Genomic DNA, 13,763 nt, shown 5'->3' with positions numbered 1-13,763 from the left:
TGTCACCACTTGAACACTTTCTTGATATTTTCTATTAATTTAAATAAAATTCTGCTTAGCTTTCTCCCTTCTTTGTTTTCCAGAGTCTAAATGGCAGGATATCAAATAGATAACAGGTTCTTACTAATTGTCTGTGATGGACAATACCTGTTTTAACTGTCAAAATGATTAGCTTTTTACACTTTTCACGTGCAGTGTTTTTTAATGCCTCAACAAAAGCAACAGCAACGGGAATTTTACGTTCACTTCTTTTAATCTATTCAGAAATTTAAGAGCATCATCATTTCATACTCGTCCACCAGCATAACATTTGTCACTTTCAGCTATCTCAGAGCCAAAGCTGATAATGAAGAAGGTCAATCATATCAGTGAATCACATGCTATGATTTACAATGAATCCAATTCGGGAAAAAGTGCAGAGTACTCAGTGCTGCTAAATAGTTCTAGCATTTCTCCAGTGGTCCTCGCTGATCTGAAGTGGGCCACTTTTTGCTCTTAAGCCACCCTTCATCATATATTTAGAATACCAGGAATGATTACACAAAGCTGCTTTTCAAGGTGAGAATATTAACAAAGAGTTATGATGAGCAGCCACGTGATTTGCTTTCCAACAGTGTGTCCTTCTCCACCAGCATAAACATTTGGCATGATCCACGTTGAGTCAATAGTGTTACAGCAGAGGTGCATTTTCTCTGGGGGCCATATTCTCTCTTTCTCTTCTCTCTCCACTCTCTTCTCCACTCTTCACCCTCTCCAATTAGGGGAGCTCCAGCTGTGTACCAGTCAGGATCAGAGGCTCCTTCTATTAGCCAAATCCATTTGTATAGCGATTGAATCACTCCCCAATCTTCTCTTTTGGTCCCCCAGCCCCCAAGTACACATCTATACACCCACGCTTTTATAAGTGCATCCCCCCCAACACACATACACACACGTAAGCCTTTCTGACAGCTCTGCAAACCTCAGCTCTGATGAAAAAGAAATAGAAAAATATGTCCACACTAGCCAAATATGAGTATGATGCAGAGAGAACATGATTCATACTGTGAAACGGATCAATATTGCTTTTTGTGCAAACATAGTAAAACACTATTGTGTAATTTTTGGAAAGCTTTACTTTTTGTTGGTTTGTGTTCTTCCTGTGTTTCAGTAACCATTATAATTGTCTTCAATTTTACTTAAAAAATATTCAAAACTAGTTTATGAGGGAAGTAAATAAAAGAAATGTGTAGGATTATGCAGGATTCAGTGGTGTTTTTTTTTCCTTTTTTGTTATGTATACTCCTAAATAGAATCAATAGAGCTTTGGAAAATTAAAGCAGGAGCAAACAGTACAAAGAAACTCATGCTCTTTCCTTAAAAAAAAACAAAACAAAAAAAAAACTCTACCTACACAAATCCACTCTTCTGAATGCCAACTGAATTCTTCCTTGTCCTTGATAGAGTTTCCCATTTATTTCCAGAAGGTGGCACAATTGTGTAGGAACTGGACGCAGGCCAGCTTTCACCATGGTGCCATTGATGTACTATAAAAAGCCTGTTACCAAGGTCTTATTCCTCAGACAGTCATATAAAACAGTATTTCAATCTTTGTTCACTGTATGTTAAGAGACCTCTTGACCCTTTGCCCTCAAGGTGGTGATAACAAGTTGCCAAAATGTCACAGCCTTCTTCTTTTGGAAAAAAAAAAAAAAAAAAAAAAAAGATTGCTGGCTGAAAAGAAAGCCTCAGATGAAGAGATGTGGCCCTTTTACAGAGTCATATAATTTAAACCCACCAAGGGCAAGTCTTTTGTAAATCCATTCCTTTATCCAGTGTTTTTTCATGGCTTCCACTTGCTCTCACCACATTCTGTCTGCTTACTCTATTTCTCTCTGCCCTTCTGCATGCTTTTTGAGAGACTGGTTGTTAACATCTTCATATGACTGCAAATATAACTAAATTAAAGCATGAGCCAAAGTTAACTCAGGATATTTGCTGCATATACTGTAATCATAATAAAAATAATCAAGTACACATTAATCTAACTTTAGAAATCATCTGTTAAAGTCATCAATATAACCACCAGGGATAAAAAACCTAAGTTTTAATCACTTATATTTTGAGATTTTGCCTGAAGAAGACAACTTATTTACTCACACTTTTTGACATGAATGAGACTTTAATTATTAAGTGTAAATAAAGTAGTTTTGTGCCTTCAGTAGCTGATATCATAAGAGTTTACAAATTCCAGACCTAGGACTTTTTAAATGTTAATTCTAATGAACATGCAGGAAATCACATGTGGAAGAAAGAAAACACTCCAGCAGTTATGAATCATTTTATCTGTACTTCTTGTAAATAAAAATCTTGGAGTTTTTGCTGTTAAAAAAATAAATAAAATAAAAAAATCTCACGGTCTTAAACTGCTTTGAGTTAAGACCCTACACCTTTTGTCATTCAGTGAATGGGGCAAGCACTAATCTGATCTTGCCTACATCTCCGCTTCCAGCATATAACAGCACCTATCCCATTTACGTCTGTAACTTTTCTTTACTTTTTAATTTCTTTTTAGCACTTACAACTTTAGGACAAATCTGAGATTATCAGAAAGAAAAATCTATAAATGAGCTTATACATGCAGGTGGATGTATATCAGAATTGTAATCTATCTCATTTTTAACTTTTTGTAATACTATGAATGCACTGTGCACTGGCTTGCTGGGCTGCACCGAGCTGAGACCTCTCCCTCGCGCTCACTGACTTCTCCACTTAACTTGTGCTAACTATTCTAGCTTGTGCTAAATTTTTTCATGTATCAACACAATACACCCCTGCATTTACACTTGTATTCTCAACTAATGGTTTTCCTCCCTTTAAAACACACTGGAAAGAAATTTATTTAGAGGTCGGGATATTAGATATATTCATGGGGAAGGCCACTTCTCATTCCTCCTTATGCTTCCCTGCCCTCTTGCTGTTCAATTTGTCTCCTAAAGTTCAATCCTGTGAGATAACTCTGCTGCTCTCAATGGCATGAGTTTATTAAAGAATTTTGTATATGTGGCTGAAAGGCTTGGTAAGGTGTTCTGCATAGGCATCTGAGTGTATTTGCTTGAGGGGCACGTCTGACCTCTTTCCTCTTGAGGAGAGATGGAGGAGAGGATGGAGAGCTTTTCAGGGCTGTCAATCAAACTTTCTCCTCTTGTGGTGCTGCTGCTGAATGGATGTGGCCCACAGCTTCATGAGCACTTTCAACAAAAAATACATAAATACAAAAATACAAAAGGCTTACAGGGTTGTTATACTGAAACATTAATTGCTTGTGGCTTTGCCATTATTAAATCATAAAATACCATCTATTAAATGTAGACTCTAAGAAAAAATAAAAGCCTGATAAACACAGACAGTAGGTAATAAATCACATGGAAAAAAGTGAAAATAAAATGTCAGACTCACTGGAGGGCTGTGCAATATCCTTCACATTTAACCTCTCTGCATATATAAAAATATAATTAATCCATTGCTTTCACCACAAACTGTACATATAAAACTATAATTTTCTTGTCAACAGAACACTGTGGTGATATTTACAGTAGATTTATTACAGTCTCTTCAAAAAACTTAAGATGGGCAACTTTTTATGAATAGTTACACCAACAGAATAATAATATACTGGACTGAATTTGACTACATCTCATCAGACTTGAACTGAACTGGGTTACTTTCTCTTAAAAGTGTCCTGAATTGACATTTGCTGGGGGAATTGTTGCTAAATGAATGAACCATACATTATAACTTTATCATCCCAAAATAGTATTTTCTGACAATCAGATCCCTCCAACACTCAATCACTGCAGTGGGCTCCCACAGATTTATAAACATAAATTGTAAAAACAGAAGAAAAATCACTTTTAGAAGACTAACCTATCACTACACTCACACACAAGCAATATGGGGAAAGTAAGTAATTTTCTATGGTTTTGTAATGTTAATGACAAAACAATGTGGTGTTTTTTTTTTATGTTCTACTAAAGAAAGAAAAAGAAAAAAAAGGCAGATCTGTAATGCTTTTGTTAATAAACAGCATGACTTTAGCTGTATTTATTCTATTATCATATGCTAATATAATAGCAGTAAATCACTGTCATCCTTGCTAGCAGTTCTTTGCTCTTTTTTTTATTGTGAAATTATATTCAAGTCAACTTATTAATAAAGCTCATCTAAAAGCCAAAGGTTTACCTGAGCAATTTGCAACAGGAGACATATAATAAATCTGAAAAAACAGCAACATTAAACATGAAGATATACAAACACTAACAGTACACACAGGGGCTGTAGAGGTAGAACAACAGAGAGAACAAAATTACACAAAAACAACTGCTTATATTAATAACTGAATGGTTTTAAATATATAATAAAGGATAAGTATGCTACTCATGTATACACTGATCATAAAAAGTTAGGGATATTCAACTTTAGGCAAGGCAAGGCAAGGCAGTTTATTTGTATAGCACATTTCATGTACAGGACAATTCAAAGTGCTTTACATAAAACAAAGACATTACAGATATTTAGAATAGTAAAAGGCATCAACTCATAATCAACACATTTAGGGTGAAATTACAGAAACATTTAAAAGTTCAAAAACTATAATATTATATCATGAATGTCGCGTGTTTGAGTAGAATCATTCAATGATAGTTCCTTTATTTTAAACAATCTTTGGAAGAAAATCTAACAAAAGGGGTGGGAATAGCACAATAAAAATGATAATGTCTCAATAACCTGCCATGTGTTTGGTGTTGTCTAGTTAGAGAACAACTTGTTGTGCAATAAATCCTTTCAAATTTAGTTATATATATAAACAGTACCAAAAGTTTAGATACACTTTCCCATTAAATCTAATATTAAAGTGTGTCCAAAGTTTTGACTGGTAGTGTGTAAAACATTGTTGTTCCCCAGGAGCCTCACACTGCTGAAGGTTTTCCTTTCTTCCTTGTCATCACTGCTCTGTTCATGCTCAGGATGTAGAATTGAATCAGCGATTAAATGCAATTTGCTGTTATTTTCTGGCAAGGCAATTTTTGTCTTCTTATTTAATAAACTGTTTTGTTGTGGACAAAGTTATTAGAAATTAGATAAATGTGAATCATATAAAGGATTTGTTTTAATTGAATTAATATTGGACCACTGTTTACTGGATGGAATTGAATGGCTTTATCGTAAATTGGTGTTATGCAAATAAAGTTGAATTGAATTGGATATTGCCCTCTTCAGAGGGCGTTAGTGAGTCATCCCATACACGGCCAACTGCTGAGCACATAAATAAATAAGCAAGTCGATTTACAGTAGATGTCCTCAGAGATAAAATTTCATATGATAAAGAAAAGAAAAAGAATCAGACATGGAAGGGTAAATAGAAAAAAAGAGCAATAAAGCCTTTATTCTAAAAAACAAAACAAACAACCAAAAAAAAAAAAAAAAAAAAACAACCAAAAAACACTAAAGCATAAAACTAAAACATCTATTTTGTTTAGCCTCTTTTATGTTTGACTGAACGTTGGCCAAAACATCAAATAGTTTCAAGGTGACATGTCGTCCAGATACTTTACATTCCCTCAATTAAACCCTCCAACAAAGACTAACTATCTGTCACCATCTTAAAACTTTAAATTAACTTGGTTTTGTCTTCACTGTGTCTCATCACTCTCAAGATGATAGCCCTGATTGTGATTTGTATTTTCAAAGCTGGGGCGGGAAAGCGAGTGGGTGTTTTGCGAGGGTGTAGGTGTTTGCGGCAGAAAAAGACAATACAATTAAATGATTAATGCACAGCGGGGACACTGACAATTAAAACTATTATAGAAATTAAAATGGCATTATGTCACAGTGGAAAGCTGATGATACCCGGGCTGTCTTTTTAAAAGCAATTTTCATAATTCCAATAATTGAAATTACTGCATATTCATTCATTTACTGGGTGAGGAGGGCTAAGAGCGGCTACTAATGAAAAGCAATCATTAGCATCCAAACAAAGTAATTGGGTAGTCTTTTATCCTTGGAGATAGGTGATAAGGCACAATCACCCCCGTCACCCCCCTCCATCAAAACGCAAAAGCAAGTAATTAAAGATGAGACCAGCGCTGCTGCTGTGCTGTACACCTCTGAAAACAGCACTGATTACCTTGATTAGAGACCTTACTGTACCCTCTGATTTTGTTTATAGATACTGTGACATTCTGGGAGAATAGAAGGGGTAGGTGGGTGTGGGCTGTGAACTTGTTTTGGATATGGCTAATAAAATTCACAAAGATGGAAAGTTCTCTAAAATTTTGATCTTTACTGCTCCACAGTGGTACCTAAGGGTCAGGTTTCCTGTTAGTGATGGAGAAACAAAATCTAGATTTAACTCAGTGAAATATCAGCTCTTTCTACAAACTTACGTGAATTGAAAATAGTTCTGGTGTGTGTGTGTGACAATTACCAACCTGCTCCAGAGGACAGAGAGGTAAGAAAGGGAGGATGTGTGGAGGTGGAGAGGTAAGTCTGAGAAGAAGAGAGAGGTTGAAGTGAGAGGAAGATGGGTATATGAAGAGTCTTGAGAAAAAGAGCTCCTTCTCACTTGTCTCTAGTGGGGACAGCATTCTCTCTCCCCTTTCTTGGCCACCTCCTCTGCAGCTTTCGGGGCGCTTCTTCGCACTATGACAGCCCCCCCTTCTATCTCATTTTCCGTTATCCTTGGAGAGCATCATTAGGCCCTCCTGGAGGGAAGTCAAGAATATAATGTGAGAGGGGACACCTCCTAAAAAGAGCACAGTGGAACCTTTTCTACTCATACTGTCTCCTTATTAACAGCCTCCTCTGCTCTGTGCCCACTGCAAACCTCAATCTCACCTCTTACTGTCCTTGTAACTTCACCTCTAGCATAGGATAGATTATGTAGCCCCGTGGCAGTCAAGGAGGGAGCCCATTTCCTGTTAATGCAGCAGAACATTGACATATATTCACCTCCTGTCATTCCCTGATACTACCACTTCTTCAGAGATGGACTGATGAGACAAAAACAAAAAAAGGAGAAGAGAAAAACTCCTTTTCTTATAGCCTTGGGCCTGAAGCCCACCATCCCATTTTGCAGCTTGTAAAAGTAGAGCTTTTCATCTCAAAAGATCAACACATTTCTATCCTGCAGGCACCGTCACCATTTTTCTCTCTCCCATTTTCATCCTGTCCCCTCTGTCTCTGCACTGCATTCATTGTTACTCCTTGGCAAATGGAAAAACTGTCCTTGGTTGGATTCTGTTTTTCAAAGGAATCAATTCTCCTTTGTACACACTTGATCTGACCCTGTGACAGGCATTAAGTGTCTTCTGCCTGATACAGAGACCTAGTGTGCTGTGTGCTGATGGACGCAGCCCATTATCACACACAAGTGGAAGTGCACACACATCATGTCCACAGACAAAAGTGCATTTGTTCACATGGTCATGCATGCAGACACACAACAACACACGTATAGATACATGGCTATGTTGCACTAAATACACATACCTCTTAAATATACACTATGAGCAGCCACACACACACATACAGATTCACACACTCACACTCAGCGTGGCTTGTGAGGTGATGAGCAGCATACCACTGAGGGCTGTTTGTGATTGAGGTGTAAGACTATGAGATACGTGTTGCAGAGCCCAAACTAATGGCTTTGACAGGAACAGCAAGCGGGTGGAAGAGGTCAAAAGAAAGACATGCTCCAGAGTAAAGAAAACTAGACTGTGAAGAAATGTGAAGGAGTGGTGATTAAACATTAAACACAAAACCAAAGCTAAAATCTTGGGTTATTTATAGGCACGAAATGCATCCACAGGTACAGTGTTGTTTAAAAGTTTATCCTTCATGCAAAAATGCGCCATATTTTGACAGAAACATGACTTCAAATTTAATCAGATGCTTAAGTAGATAAAATAAACTTATTTAGAGAATTAAGACTGAAGTATTACATTTTTAATTTATTTAGTGATGGTATGTAACAGTCCAAGAGGTCATGAATGTACTTAGGGTAACAGCAACTGAAAGACTGGATGCTTTAAACCATAGTGAACACTGATATTATCCAGCAGGAATTTTTCATCTCTCATTCTGATTTGATTTTCTGTGAGTTCACTGCAATATTTTCAGATACACCACTGGTCAAAAGTTTTACAACACAAATATTTTTCCAGATCTATATTTGTATAGCACATTTTATAGACAAAACCATTCAAAGTGCTTTACATAAAACATTAAAAGCATTACAGATGGTGCAAAGAAAGCATTAAAAAGTAGTAAAAGATAGCAACAAATAGCAAAAATCACAGGAAAATCGTAATAAAATCATAAATTAAAATGATTAAAAGCAACAGTCACCATGCAGATTTCATGGTGCATGAGAAAAGAAAAACCTACTTTTAGGCCTGGCACATTTCCAAAATGCATCCACTGCAAATACTGTTTAAAACAGAGGGAAGCCCATAGAAAACCAATATGCTTTGATTTGTCACATGACTGTCAGGAAGCCATACTAAAACACTTTTTAATTGATTTCTTTTTTGACAGCTCTTTTCTCTTTTTAATGTTGCTGGTGTTTTGGTTGTTGTGCTCTATTAGGTGCTCCTGATGATTGTCAGCTTTGTTTCCTTGCAGAGGCTTCAGGATGTTTCTTTACAGGTGTAGAAGCTGATTGTCTGGTTTATCTGTCTTGACTGAACAGCTGTTGCTTTCTATCCTGAAATATGTTTATCTCCTTTTTTATTCTCTTCACTCTCCTCCTCTGTTCTTTTTCTCCCTACGTTCAATGCTGTTTGCTTGTTTGGGCAGTTATTATTTTTATTATTTATTTTTTTTTTTTTTGGCACCATTACATGATGAAAACTGCATTTTGTGAGTGAAAAACATTTTATTCTGTGACAGTGTATATTTTTCTAACCCTAACTATGTATTTTAAACTTTTTTTTTAAACTCTAAGTTAAGAGTGGGAACTGTCAATGTAGCTATGTGGCAAATGTTCATGTTGAAATTCCAGTATCCCAGTAGAGGACTACATAAATTACGTACAGGTTAGTTTTGAGCAGTTATTGTGAAACTGTTATGTACATTTCTGTAGCTTGATGTAGATATCTTAGAAATTTAACATATCAATACATGCACTTTTGATCATTTTCCTCCAGTTTTAGCCTCTCATCAATGGCTCCCCATGAAATCCAGGACAAAATTCACACATACAATATAAAGCTTTTTTAACGCCATTGTATGTTTAAGATCTCACAGTTCAATCTTTTCCTAACAGAGTGCTTCTCTCTGCAGGATGTTTGTGGTTTTTAGTTTGTTTGACTCTTAGCCGTTTTGTTGCTGCTATAGACCTAGACTGCTGGGGTACATCCCATGATGAGCACTTCTCTCCATTTTTCTCTCTTTAATCTTTTTACTCTAAGTATAAACATTGTCATTAACTTGTGTTTATATTTTTCTTTCTCTGACTTTCTCTGTAGTTATCCTTAACTTAGTGTTATGGTGCTGTCCTCTTCACCCTCTACCTACCTTTTTTTCCTTTCCACGGTCACCCTTGGCTTCATGCATGTTCAGGATGGAGATTGAATCAAAGGTAAGATTTAATGGAATCTGCTGGTTTCTGCAGCTTGGTAATTACTTTCTTATGAGCTGACTTATATGAACACAGTTATTATAAACTGGACTAATGTGGATCACATAATGGATTTTTCTTTTTAATTTGGATTATAATTGGACCACAGTAAATTGTATTGAATTTAACTGTGTTTGTAAAAGTTCCCTGACATGACTTCTTCATGAATAGGTGCTGTACAAATAAAGCTGAATTGAAGTGAATTGAATACAGCTGTATGTTAAATTTTGTCATAGTATATTCATTTTGTGGTTTGCAGGAATAACATTAGAAATCCAATACTAAAACTTTGCAGATGCTTCTATGTTTAGGATTACACAATAAAGAGATCTTGGACTGTCTGTCCTGATTTGACACACAAGGTAGGAATGTGGATCTCCAACACTTGTTTCCATCCTCACACTTTCTCTACCTTTCTTTCTCAATACTCTTTAATTGTCTGTGATTTTTCCCTTGTTGGTGTGTCTCACAGCTGATACAAAACCCCAGCGAGTCTTCAAAAGGCAAAAAATGAGAAAAGAGTCTGAGAAAAAGAAGAGAGAAGGGAGATGGAAGAATGTGTTTGATTAGCACAAGTTTGCTTGAGCTCAAGTTGGCTATTGTGTTCCTCGTGGATGCGTGAATGTTGCAGCGACCAGAGAGGCTGAGAAAAGACGGGCATGGAAAACATGCACACTGACATTTCTTAATCAAATATGGCAATCAGGGGGCCAACCAACAGCATACCATTTGCAATCCCTTTTAATTCATAATCAAAAGCCGAGCAAATGAGGGAGAAATTGAGAAAGATTGAGTGAGGGGGGAGAGCCAGGGAGTAAGAAAAAGAAGGAGAGAGAGATGCAGGTCATTACATCCCTTTTTACTGGCCCGATGAGAGCAATGTAGAATTAATCAGAGGCCATTAGGCTGTATTTACTTACCACGGCAGGGGCTCTGATCTCTCTCCCTCTTTTTCTGGAAATGAACCCTGATATGATCCTACTCTACCCCAACCCTATAAAAGAGATGGAGAAGGGCTAAGAATAAGGGTATAACGAGAATGATCCCATACACAACTCTGTGTGTGTGTGGATGTGAGCGTGTGTGAGCTTGTGTCTGTATTCCGGGACATTATGTTGCATCATGAGGGTGTTGTGTACGGCGTAGTGGTGCAAAGAGTAGAGGAGCTGGAGAGATGCTCTTAAATCAGAGTGTGTAATCCCCTGTGGGGTCAGCCTGGGGCCTCTGATGTTGACTCACAACTCAGGCTATCACACATCCCTATCCCTCTCTTTCCTAATGCACTGCTGCCATTACTCACCCTGGTGCCAAAATCTCTGTAATAATGGGTTTGTGTCCCCAAAAGCATCTTGGCAACAATTTAGCACAGTTTTAAGAAAAGATCAAACTACTTGAAAGGGACTGATTTAGTTTGTCAGATTTTTTATTTTTATTTGAAATAATTATTAAATGTAATTAATGCTTTAATGATTAATCTGATGGCTATACCCTGCACTGGACTAAGTTACATTATATTATGGAAACACTGGTATTCGTACAGCTATTAGTTCGAGAAAGCACAATGTTTACTAAAAGTGCTTAATATTTGTAAAAACCTATTTGACTTTGTATTATCTTATTTACTACTGCAATAAAGTAAATATATTTAATGTTAAAGCTGATGAAGATGGAGTGAGTGTATATAGAAGTGAGATTTACAGTAGAATCATGTTTCAAAGATAATGTTGATACCACTGGCTTTTTACATATGCGATGAACTTGTGAGCAAATAATTGCTTATTAGTACACGTTTATCTTAGTAAAACATGTTTAATACCTCCTCAGGAATATTTCTGGCCCTTTTCTCTCTTGCTGTGTCCTACAGATAACAATTTGGCGGTATGTAGATTTCTAGAGATTCTTGGTGAAAACATCTGCATGCTACAATCTGAATAAGTGTCAGTCAGAAATGTGAGGCACCTAAACATTTCACCTACACCCTAGACTGCATGAAAAATCAAACCAATGGATTTAGTCCTTCATTCTATCTGTTAGTTAGAAGGGAGGGTGACAGAATGCAATTTTACCTCAATAAGCATTTTTCAATGTGTTTATTATTTAAAGTGGACGTTTAATATCTTCTCCAATGCTGCATCATGTTCATTCTCTTCAGAAAATAGATCATAAAGATGGGTATGATTTAGGGTGGGGTTGCATTGTAATTTTCACTAACCAATGGTTGTGCACAGTATCACAATTTCCCACTCAGATTGACCATAATCACTTCTAACTTTCAGTTTAGGAAAAAGAAATAGATAAATGAATGAAAATGGAAACAATCAAATTCTAAACTCAAAACTAAAGTGATGTTATGTTGCTTCCACTCATCTCAGTTAATCTTTAATGAATGGTTGATATGTAGCTAAAGGCATTTGCGCACCAAGTCCGTAAAGTTTTTTGTCCATGTTTTGTCTCATGTTCAAAACATTTAAAAGATATGAACAAGAAAAGGGAAACAAAAATGGTAAAAAATAAAATAAGTAGTTAATGACTAACTCAACTAAATGTTATTTACATAGCACTTTATCAAGCATATAAGAGCAACCCAAAGTGCTTTACAACAAAAACAATCAAATAAAACAAACTAATAATTGTCACTAATGTGGCAAACAGTAAGTTTACACACCCAGCTGCTTTGGTATGACATAATATCTTAGACAATATTGCTAGATATTAAAGTTGTTCCTGAAGGAGTCTCTGCAGTAATTTTTGTAATTAATATTATAACTATTATTATCTTTTTCATTCAAGATTTCAATTTGTCCTGTTGAAGATAAGAAAAGAAGGCCTGCTATGCTCATTTCCTTAACGTTTTTTCTTTTTTTTTTTTTTTTTTGGAAAATATCATGGGTAAAAAGTTATTGTGAGAGAAATTTATAAGGACTTAGGAAAAGATGACTGTCCTGCTTTGATAATTCAAGCACGCTTAAGCTAAGGTTAAGCTGTTATATGGGTCTGTAGCACGGCAAATGTTCAATAAATATTCCCCAAAAAATGTTATCCCAAAGGAAACAAAAGGTACAAAGGGAAAAGATATTTCTGTCACAGACTACTCAGACTCACATTATTGTCACCATATCTACACAAATGTAAGAATGACCTTAGAACTCAACATCTGTAGATAATAGTCACACAGAGCAAACAAAACCACAATAAAGCTAAACTAAGTGGCGTGACATTAACTTTGCATTTTCCCTTAAACATGCCAAACTAAGTATGCAAACTTTTTTACTTTTCTTTGCAGATGACACGTCATTGTCACAGGCTGTAAGTCTTCATCACATATGAACAATGACGTAATGTTTGATGTTGGAAATGTATTTCCTTCCCAATAGATTGCCAGTTTCCTGCATAGTTTTATGGATTATACAATGATGACAGAATCAGTTTATTAACACAAGCTGAAAAAAAGTCTGTCTTGTATTTATTTTGAATATTACAAAAAAGGGCCTCCTGTGCTTTTTTTCTGAGCAAAGTATGCTCAGAAATTTGATAGTAATTATAATAATTTCAACACCGTTGTAGGGTAAAAATGACTGATGTTTTCACACAAATGTGTTTAAAATATAATGGTCAGACTGACTGCGAAGTTAGAATTTTCAGAGTCCATTATGTTTTGTTTATCCAACTTCTTGGTACACAGAATGACCACCACAATAAATAAATGAATAATAATCCCCCCCACCACCACCACAAAAAAAGAAGCCAACTTAGTGTGTAAAGTCCTTGATGTCCTGTAGAGCACTGTTACATTCATGACAATGGAATGAATGTTAAAGAATCAGATATGTTTGCCAATATGTGTTTATACATATTAGTAAACAAACAAAAGCTTCCCTTAAATGGCCCACAGTTGTTTTTTCAGTCTATAAGGCCCCTTAAAAGATTTATCGACATTCCTCACGCACATCACAACTTATAATATCTTAGTGATTAAAATGTGAAAACTTTTAAAAAAAAGTGCTCAATTTTCTTTCATGTGGCCTCCTAAAATTGTAACTTCAGAGTCAGCTTTCAGGGATCATTGAGGTTAATTCTCCACATGAAACGGTACATCAAA

This window comes from Melanotaenia boesemani, chromosome 20 (assembly GCF_017639745.1).
Source record: "Melanotaenia boesemani isolate fMelBoe1 chromosome 20, fMelBoe1.pri, whole genome shotgun sequence".
Lineage (NCBI taxonomy): Eukaryota > Metazoa > Chordata > Actinopteri > Atheriniformes > Melanotaeniidae > Melanotaenia > Melanotaenia boesemani.
Note: the sequence above shows the minus strand (reverse complement) of the source record.